Source organism: Rhodnius prolixus, unplaced genomic scaffold, assembly GCF_049639745.1.
Source record: "Rhodnius prolixus isolate KJV_2025 unplaced genomic scaffold, Rpr scaffold_14, whole genome shotgun sequence".
NCBI classification, from domain to species: Eukaryota; Metazoa; Arthropoda; class Insecta; order Hemiptera; family Reduviidae; genus Rhodnius; species Rhodnius prolixus.
Window position 1 is genome coordinate 11,036,836 of NW_027411594.1, and position 10,940 is coordinate 11,047,775.

Genomic DNA, 10,940 nt, shown 5'->3' on the forward strand with positions numbered 1-10,940 from the left:
TTCGCGATGTTCTTAAAAATGGTAATTCTCTTTAAACTTCATCTACTACTAATACTAAGTATTAATATATAAATGCTTAAATCCTTTATCTTAAACATTTCCCTGGAAAATTGCTTTTTTTAATTCTCAGGTAGCTGACGGGTCAAGCTTCCCCACCCGAACAAGATCCTCGGCCCTATACAGGGTGAACCAGTAAGTATTGTCCATAGGCCTACTGTGTGTAGTACATCTAAAGTGGAGTTCAATGACGTATTGGCCAACTTCATATTTTCCACTGTTCTTGAGTGACGTCACTTTAATTTTTTTTTCTAAAATCATTACTTTTTTCCAATAAATTTTTTTTTTTTTTTTTTGGCGCATCAACAGCTGAGGTTATTAGCGCCCGGAGCTTTTTTCAGTGCACTGCCGGCCTCCGGACAGTGTTCTCTCGTTACAGACAACACTGTCCATCACCGGACAGTGAGCTGTAAGAAGCTCCTAGGAAGAGAAAATCTAAGGGTCAGCTGGTGGATTCGAACCCGGGACCTCCGCGTGGGGGTCCAGTATGCTAAAATAAAAATGTTAGTTATCAAGTTGTTTAATTCATTGAAAACTCTTTTAGATGGACCAGTAGTCAATTTTTAAAGTAGATTGTCTTAAAATCAGGAAGTCAAAGGTCACAAATTGCACTTAAAAAAAAAATAAATAAATAAAAAAGTTAAGGTTTATTCTCATTATTTTCTTTTTCAACAGGTAGTTGTGTGTGAAATAGCAATTTGGAGTAAATACAAACTATATGAATATTTGTTTATAAAACTTGTTTAAAATATTTCCTAACATATTCTCAATATTTCAAAGAGATAGGAAGTTATTTTATTTTATTTTTTTTTAAGTGCAATTTGTAACCTTTGACTTCCTTATTTTAAGACAATCTACTTTAAAAATTGACTACTGGTGCCATCTAAAAAGAGTTTTCAATGAATTAAACAACTTGATAACTAACACTGTTGAGTGCTCGTGAACACGTTTTCTTGTAAAACAAACATAATTTCTCATTCGAAGATAAAAGGAATCCTGGAAAATGATGGACTGTTTGAAAGCCCATTAAACAAGGAAACTTTTATAAAAAGTGCCAGCACCTAGGTCTGATAATGATCACGTAAGGACCTAATGAGTTTTCTTAAAAATTTCGATTACTTTAATTTTTCCAGCATTCGGAGGAAGATTGAGGCTGTTTGGAGAATAACTTATGCTTCGAAATGGTATCAATTTTTAGAAAATTTATCTGTCTTTCTAACCGTGTCATCAGAATTGAATTCGGACTAAAACTTTCTGAGTAATAACATTTTTATTGGAAAAAAGTAATGATTTTAGAAGAAAAAAAAATTAAAGTGACGTCACTCAAGAACAGTGGAAAATATGAAGTTGGCCAATACGTCATTGAACTCCACTTTAGATGTACAGTATGGCTATGGTCAATACTTACTGGTTCACCCTGTATATATATTGTAATAAATATTTATTTAATTTTAAAGTTCCATATATACATTAAAATTAAAAAAATAAATAGAAATTCCAAATTAGAAATTTTGCTAAATCACAAATTGAGAGTAGAGAATAGTTTACAATAAATAGTAGAATAACGTTCTCTTTTATAGAAAAGGCGAAGGGGATGAGCATAGCTTTAATTCTAAAGAGACACACAGATAGGTTGCAATATGTGGCAAATCGTTTAGATTAGACAATCGCTCGATGTATTCAGCGAATAATGATTTCTATTTCTATTTTAGAAATTCTAAATTCTGCTTTTGGCGTTTTCAGAAAAATAAAACAACAGTGATTGCAATAACATTATTGCTGCTATTTGGAATGATTTCTTTGCGAGTGTATTTAGCAGCTTTTGATTAATATTTGTATTTCACAACCTACAAACAAATGTGCTATCACCATAATTCTGTCAATGCCCTTAAACAGTAAAGATTTCATTGTAATGGGTATTTTTCATTAAAGTAAAACCATTTTTAGTCTCAATATCTTCTCTTTTTTATTTATGATTCTTACACCCATTAAAAGCTGGGATTTGATCGTGAGCTTTTCACTGATCAATTACAAAACCTTAAAATTTGGCTCAAGCAATTCTTAATTTTGCTCAAGACAATTTTTTTTTTTTTTTGAAGTCTTAAAAATGGAAAATTAGTAAATCACATTGTTTTGCTAGAAAGAGAGAATCAAACGGCAGCCCTAAACGAAGTTGGACCTCAATTGAACAACCAATTTCTATGCTACTTATAATAAATCTAATATTACTCTACTTATATTAGAATATTAGGCTACCGTAAGCCAGGACAAAATTATCTCGGTTGGCCAGAAAGATGGAACGCTCCTGAGTTAGGAGTAGATTGTATTTAAAGTTACAATATATCAGAACAGTTTAAGCAACACAATTGTTGAATACATCACAGCAAGCATGTCAGGCGAAATGACTTACTTTAGAAGGTGGTGAGCAGGGTGACTGTGGGCGGCACCCAAAGGGTGGAGCCGCCCCCGACCCACTCTAAGGACCCTCGCTGATTGGCCGGCCGCCCCCACCAGCTCTCTCTGACAAACAGACCTGCTCGTACCCAGATCGATAGTCAATTTGATAGATAGCGATAAACATTTTAAAATTTCGTTTTATTTGACAAACGACCCTCGCAGACTTTTCGATTTGCTTGCATAACAGTATGTACCGCTAAATGTGTATTGTGGTGGTATAATTTTGCAACTAGCCCTCTCCCCATTTTCACTATTTGCTCACGTGTACACTTGTGTTTCACTTAAGTACTCATAAACTAAAAAATTATATAACATATGAAAAATACCGTAGTGTGGCCTAGGTCAGCTGACTAGATATTGATGAGATTTTTTTGCCCACCTCTTCGTGTGTCAGTAAAAATCGAACGGGTCTGTCGATTTTTCTGTTTAGGCTACATACATTTCGTGCCATCTTCTTTTGATTTATTTACCTTACTGGATTCAGTCAGGCATGCATTGCCCGGTATTCAGTTGTATTAATTAGAATTTACAGCCATATCCACAGTCATCCAACCTCTCAGTTCTCTGTTTTTGGCCACTTGTTAATTATTACACAATTATTAAACTGTCCGGTAGGACACATGTATAAGGGTTGATCGTCAAAAACTGCACGAAAAAGCGTAACGTTGAAAAACACCCATCTTTGACAATTTTTTCTTATTTTCTATAAAAGATAAAATTCCCAAATTTCCTTTAAAATATTGGGCAAATCTTCCTTTATAACAGTAATTTTTTGGGCAACAACGCACGTCTGAAAGATTTTGAGAAAAAAGTTGCTGAAAATGAGCAAAAACGGCATTTTCAAAAAATGTTCTTGTTCTTGTTACCTTTTTTGTATTCAACGTAGCGTCTAAACGCGCGAACCGATTTTCATGAATGAGGTGTCATTCGATTCGGAATTTTATGTAGATGTGCCTTTTGGGGGTCTCGTCGCTGTACATGGGAGAGGAGTTAGCCCCCATGAATGTGAGGCCCCCTTCAAAATTATAATAACTCAGTAATAGTTAACCCGATTGCGATGAAATTTGGCAGGATGAAAGGGTAAGGACTCCCCTACGTAACATTAAAGCGACGTTCTGCTCTTACACCTACTAATGGAAAGTTATGTAATCATTTAAAATTATCGTTTGGAGGACCTATTTTTTTCAATGAAGTATTATTTGGTTCAATATTATATAAAACTACTGCCAAATTATTAGAACATGCGTAGTTCTTATTTAAAATCTCACATGGTTTCCTCAACTGCAACATTACTGGTCCTACCTCAAAATGTTCTTTAAAATTAATGTTTACTCAGCATTTAATTATTCTTATTGGGACACAATTATTAACAATTCAAACACGCACGTCTCTGCAAAGCTTGGAGAGTGAGGATTTGTTCCACTTCTGGAGTTTGTGTAGGCTATGATGAAATCTGTCTGAGGTTGTTTGGATCTCCTGTCCTTTACGAAGCCGATATTGTTGATTGGCTGATTGGCAAAGACAGGAACTCCTTCGTAAAGTTTGCCCGAACAATTAATATTGTGGCTTAAATTCTTAAGTCCCTATTTAATTTCTATTTAATAAAAAGCGATGAAACGCTCGCCCAACAGTAACACCCCGGTATAAATAGTGTACCTAGTGCACATAGTGTACCTGATTAAAAACCAACTCCCAGATACTGGTCTCCGCTTTTCCTGGACATCTTGAGGCCTCTGCAATGAAGGAACATGAACTGGGGAGAGTGGTCAGGCTACCACACTTGATGTAGTGAAAAGAGTAATCAATTATAAAGTTAAAATTCATCTGCAATTGCTGCAGGTACACTATGTGCATTAGGTACACTATTTATACCGGGTGTTACTGTTACCGGACCGTTTTAATGCTCAAATGTTTTTGAAAACTTGGACATTTCACAATACGTTGTTATTAATATAGGTTCAATTAAAATAAATGGTTTTTGGAGAAGTGTGACGTTCAAGAGCTCCACAAAATAAAAAGTCACTCCAAAGGATTCTAAAAAAGTAATTAATCTTCTAGCTACTTAGTAGACTACTTGACCGCAGATCCAAACTTGACGTGAATTACAAACTGACTATTTACAAGACCCTGTTAAGACCCATATGGACATACGGAGCAGAAGTGTGGGGCTCAACCAAACCCTCTAACTCCAAACGCCTACAGACATTACAATCCAAAATCCTAAGGAAAATCCTGAATGCTCCTTATTACATTTCTAACCTTACAATACACACTGACCTACACATCCCTTTTGTCACTAACCTAATAAAGTCTCGCTACCGCAACTTTCACAGCCTCCTAGCTCTCCATCCTAATCCTCTTGTCCAACAACTCTCCTCTCCTCACCTTCCCGACAATCCTCCTCGACGCTTGAAGCGAAAATGGCCTAGAGATCTGTTGTGACTAAATCATTGCGAAAGAGTTTCACCAGTGGGTGATTGCTCTAATCATGTCATAACAAGTGAACTGAACCAGTAAGATCATGTTTACTTGGTGCAACAATTGTTGCAGTTGTAAATACACAAATAAAGTGAAAAAAAAAAAAAAAAAAATCTTCTAGAAAAGTTAAAAATTAATTTAGCGGAGAACAAAAATAATTATAACAAAGTTAATGATATACATTCTTGTACAGAAAGAGTTTTGGATGTTCCAGGATCTCAAATGGTTTTCAATAATGGAATGTAAGTGAAAATTCCTAGAATCGCACTTTAGAGAAGAGCGAAACAAACGCCCACTGCTATCCCAAAATGAAGTTTCCTGTAAAAGAGAAACCAATGAAAGTTATAGATCAAGTTATAGACATGAAACCAGTTTGCTGAAACTAATTACAGCTGTTTAAGACAAGTAAAATAATACTGGAAAATCGGTTTAGAATAGTCTGTCAGGTGGATCGAATTCGGTCCCTGGCAGGCGTTCCATACCGTACCATATTCCAATTTGAATTTCTGCGATTTTCCGTTCATGCAGAGCCACACAGCCTCTAGGAATGGACTATTTTTACAAAATCATAGGAGATTTCCGAAGAAAAGAAAAATTATGACTTTTACGATTGCAACTACTTCTTTTTGACGGATGACTGGCGAAAATAAAACAGAATTACAGGTCTTTGGTGTTTACAAGTTACTTAGGTGAGATATTTTAAATGGTTTCGCAAACATTTTTTGGAGCAAAATTTATGGAAACCGCGAATGAGAGAAAAACGTCCTTAATGATCACCTTTGGAATTGACTGAAATTTAAGTAACAGATGTGGTGATAATTAGCACTACTTTTATTTGAAGTTGAAGCTGCGTAAGGCTTTTTGTTTTTGTGGTATTTCATCTATTACAAAAATACACGGCAAATCCATCGCTGATTTAGTCCGTATCTCGCAGAGAGACTCATTGGTTTTTTTCTCGGTGGAAATACTTCTTAAAACAGTAGTTTTAACAACTTTCAAGTTTGTTGAGATTTTTTCTGCAATTTTTTTAAGCGGTTAGGTTTATCTGTCAGTGTGGTTTGGAACTTTCTTTCGGAAAGTGTAGATCGGTTTTGAAGAACTGTGACTTCACTTTACCTTCAACACTTTTAAAACAGTCCGGAAGGTTGATCGTCAAAAACTGCTCGAAAAAGCGTAATGTCGAATATTATCAGGGGCGGCTTAACCTATAGTGCAGGGTGTGCAATGCACACGGGTGCCGCCGTCTCAGGGGGCGCCGCGGCGCTCCCTGAGACAGCTAAGAGCATCGTCTTGGACCATCATGGTACAACAATGATATGACAGAAGCGGCCAGCCAGCGCGGTGGCGGCAGTTATCAAACGCGATAACTTAGTTAATAGTTATAGCCGCGGGGCAGGGGGTCAGGCCTAGGGGCGCCAGGGTTTCATTGCACACGGGCGCTACACGAGCTAGAGCCGTCCCTGAATATTATACAGTAGGTACTAAAGCCAACTTTGCATTTGGAACAAATTCAGTTTCAAGCAAACCTATATTGTGATAAGAGTAGGTAATTTTCAGTTTAGCTACAAGCGGCAAGGTCAGATAACTGATATGAAGTATACCTTACTTAAGTCCACTTTTTTAACTCGTTATTTGAAGGCCACGTTATAGTATTCCGTTAGATTAAGCAGGGAAGTGAGAAGAGCTGACGGTTCATTAGTATGTCAAGTTGAGGACAATCTATTTTTATTTTCGAAAACTGCAAAGAATTAAACAACTATTCGCAAAATGGCTCTTAAAATTTGCTAAGCTCACTTATTTTTATTATATAATATGCCTATAATATCCTTCTAGGCCAGACAGGCTGGTGTACCATTAGGCCTGATATCCTGAATGCCTGGACACCCTGACTTTAAGTACTAACCTCCTCCCTCCCACTGCGAGTCTTAAACTTCTTAGCGTTTTTGTTCTTAATAAAAGTTATTTTTATATTTTATTAAAAATATTCTAGGGATGGAGAAACTAAACCATATGTAATGATTTAAGCAAATACAAATTGGAATTGACTTTTATTAAAATTAAATTTAATGTCTAATAGATATATGTAGTTAGTTAATTTTAGAGCCTTAAATTACAAGAAAGAGCTTTGTTTTCTGATTAGATCTTATAATGAAAATACCTGATTTAATTAGAGAGTGATTATTTACTTTGCCGTCATTAAAAAGAAAAGACGAATATTCAAAAGGGTATTCTTTTCAGATAGGGATTTTCAAGAAATTTGGCAAAACCTTCAAGGCGACCTATGATTTTTTGGAACCTTAATATTTGAAATTTCCTTTTCTGCGTAAGCCGTGCAAAAACTTAATTCATATTTTAGCCAGCAACCTTCAGATTAGCTTGGGCACCAACAGTTTCTGATATGACGGAAGAAATTAGGTACAGTATATGTATCATCTGCCGAGAGAGGAAGTCGTAGACGCTTTCCAGCCGTACCTAAACTATTTTTTCTACATCACGAAATTAAAATGAAGTTAAATAACTACAACCGCATTAACTTCAAATAAAATACCGTAGTTGGGAAAAATGTAAACCTAGACGGATTCTGTTATGAAGAGGGTGCCTTGTCATTTTAGTAATACATTTAGGAGGTGACTTGGGTCAAACAGTTCTGGTGGTCTCCTCCTCAACCAAGTTCGCTCACATTATAGGGCTTTGTCTTGGCGAAGCTGACAAACTGCTGCCTTGTTCAATAATCAATAACTAATATTTAAGCTAACAATAATATTTTGCCAGGCAAACTCAGCAGCAATTACCTTCAATCGCTGCTCTCCGTGTGACATTATCAAGGAGAGTTTGTCAGACCATAACCCCTCCAGTTGTTTTCATTACAGTCTAATTTCCGAAATTAGAGTTTCAAGTTAAGTTCATATTTGATGTCGCCTAAGTTTGAAACTATCTGGTGAGAACACCCTAACGGCTTTCTCTTATGTAATAATTACCACTACACACACCCCTCATACACATCCTGGCGAAGCAGATGTGTCGAGGGCTTCATCTCAGCTGACAGTGGGGATAGAAAAAGATAGTAAATTTATGTTGGAACTTGCTTCATTGGCAATTTGTGGCGCAAGGTTTAGCGATTTTATTTCCTATGAATGACTTTAATTCTATTGACAATTTTAGAAAAAGTGGTTCTACTATAGGAGCAACAGATTTGATGCCGCAGATTTGTTCAGCGATCAGGATATCTAAATCTCCATCTGTAACAGTGCCGCGGCTCAAGGGTTACTCGAATATTTGTAAATTTTAACCTGTGCCATTAACTGCTTTAGTTCTTAGTTAGTGGCCAGGAAATGAGTGTTATCAAGTTAATAATATTTATGAGATCCCACTCTAATGGAATAAGAGATGCTGTAGCTTTTATTATCTACCAGAAACTCAAAGCCAATGGAAAAGGCTGCGAGTAGAACGTTGGCGATCGAATGCCGTGCGGCGACCAGCATGCTAATTTTTCCTAAAAGTTCATAAAATATGAACATGATGGTTTACATTCAAGGGTTAGATACCCAAAACTTAAATGATGCCAGCAATAGCATGGTGGACTACGAAGTGTGACATGGCCTACAATATGAGGTCCGGTAACCGAAGTCGCTTCTAGTCTCAGAAAAATGCAAATTGTCATCTCAGTGTAAAGAGCACCAATAATGTAAATAAATACTTGTCAATAAATGTAAAGTAAAAAAATGTCTATTTCTTTATAAAAGCGGCTTCAGTCCAATTAGCGATCATGTACCATGGACGGAGGCGACTATTTGCTACTCAATACAGCTGTCTGTGCTTGCGGAAGCAATAGGTTGTAAGTTAGATGCAATTTGTTCTTTATTTGTGACCGATTACCTCTTAAAGTTTGGCCACCGTTTCCGTTAATTATCAAAAGTGTCTGAAGATCCAAGTTTGAAACCCTGAATCTGAAGCAGAAGTATTTTTTCTTGGTAGCCATAATTTTTAAAAACTCATCTGACTCTAATTCGAATGTAGTTATCTCAAAGGCAATTTGAAATTTTCGTAGCTCTACTGTTGCAGAGAGACAGCTGATTGCATTATTGTTACTGCAATTCTTAGATGTTTTCGCTATATGAATAGACTTCTTATTTAATTATCCTGAGAAGATTTGAAGATGAAAATAAAGACAGTGAATAAATAACCCAAATGACAAAATAAAGTAGTGTCGACGACAAGTGCAATCCTCTTACATTGTACAAAAAACCTCGGACTCAGCAAAGTCGCAAAATTTAAAACTTAATCAATTCTCTCTGACAAACCTTAAAGAAATGAAAGATTGGAAATTGACCAGCCAACAGTTTTCCTAGCAAACATGCCTCTTACAGTTTAATGCCACTCAAATATCCTGAAGTACAATAAATTGGCATATCTTTCCAATATTGAAATGAACACACTGCAGACCACCGTTAATATAAAAATATGAACACTTGCTATTTTTAAGACCAGAACAGGTAGTTATCGAAGAGAATTATTGGCACAGGTTTTGTACATTAACTATATACAAATAAATCGTAAATTAAACTAAAAAACAGAATTAGCAAATTAGACAAACATTACGATCACTTTGACAGAAAATAATGTACGTTTGTAAACCCGTAAAAAGTAATAAATGTTCCATATTCAGTCTCACATAAATAAATTTATGAAAAATACCACGTAATGTCTCTAACAAAAATTATTTTAAAAATTTTTAAATACCTGTCTCAACTCCCCTATGTACCACAGTTTTGGGGCAAGACATAAAAGGAAAAGAGAAATTCTTTTTGAAAAACTCAGAATGAAGTCATCCCGAATACCTGAAAGCTCTAACTGTCAACAATTTGATCCCAAAAAAAATCGACTGCAGGCCTGGAATCAAAATGTGTGAGCCGTGCGGGCGAATAGTTCTTGACGGATTGTTAAGCCGTCAACCAGGAGCACCAAGTACATTTATTGCCTTAATAAAACCACACAGAAAATTACTTCTTTTTTTTTTGCCAGACGTTAATCAAAATTTTTTCAAGAACGAATAGCGAAAACAAACAAAAAACCACTCAGCAAGACATCAAACCACTGTTCAACATCATCTGCCAATAACGAACATTAAATATTCTCTCCAGAGCAGCAAACTACTTGAAAATTCCTACTGACATAGTGGATACCGCACTTTTATTAAACATCAATACGGGTGGATACTTCATGAATTATATTCCGACCATCTTTCTATGTTATGCTAACGAACTCATTTAAAATGCAAGGAATCACTGCGAAAGTAGATTGAAAAACTTTCAGAAATTATATGGATAAACTACAGACACAAAACAGGAAGAGAAAATCTGAGGTCCGGTTTGGAACACCGATCTTGGCACTAAAATCAAGTATGCTAACAACTGGGCGAATCCATTCAAGGAACTCTATTTTTGAAAAAGATTTTTAGATAAACTTATATCTTCATTTAGAAATGTACCAATGAATTTAACCCATTTCAAGATTTAAAAAATAAGGTTAGCCCTTCAGTTTTCCCAATTAGTTTTATTATTGAACAATAGATGGCGCCAAAAACCACCAGAACTGCTTCAAAGATGTACATTTTAACAAAATACTATATTAATTTTCCATAAGACCACTAGACTGCAGCGCCTGTTGCTAATAAGGTGCTAATGTTGGCCATTCAGTAATTGTATTTCAACTCTCAGGCCGTGCATAGTTATACAGGTAGATTGTATACATTGTGTCGCAAAAGTGTAAAAATAAAACATAAACAAAAAGAAAACATTAGCTAGAATATCCAGGAAATTACTTAATTATGGCTCCCACCAACGATATTTATGTTAGAGAAAGATCATTCTCATTAGATCACTTCCTTAAAAAACGAAGAAAAAATTAGCTAAAATAATCAGTAATTTGTTATATTTTTAGGCTCTCAC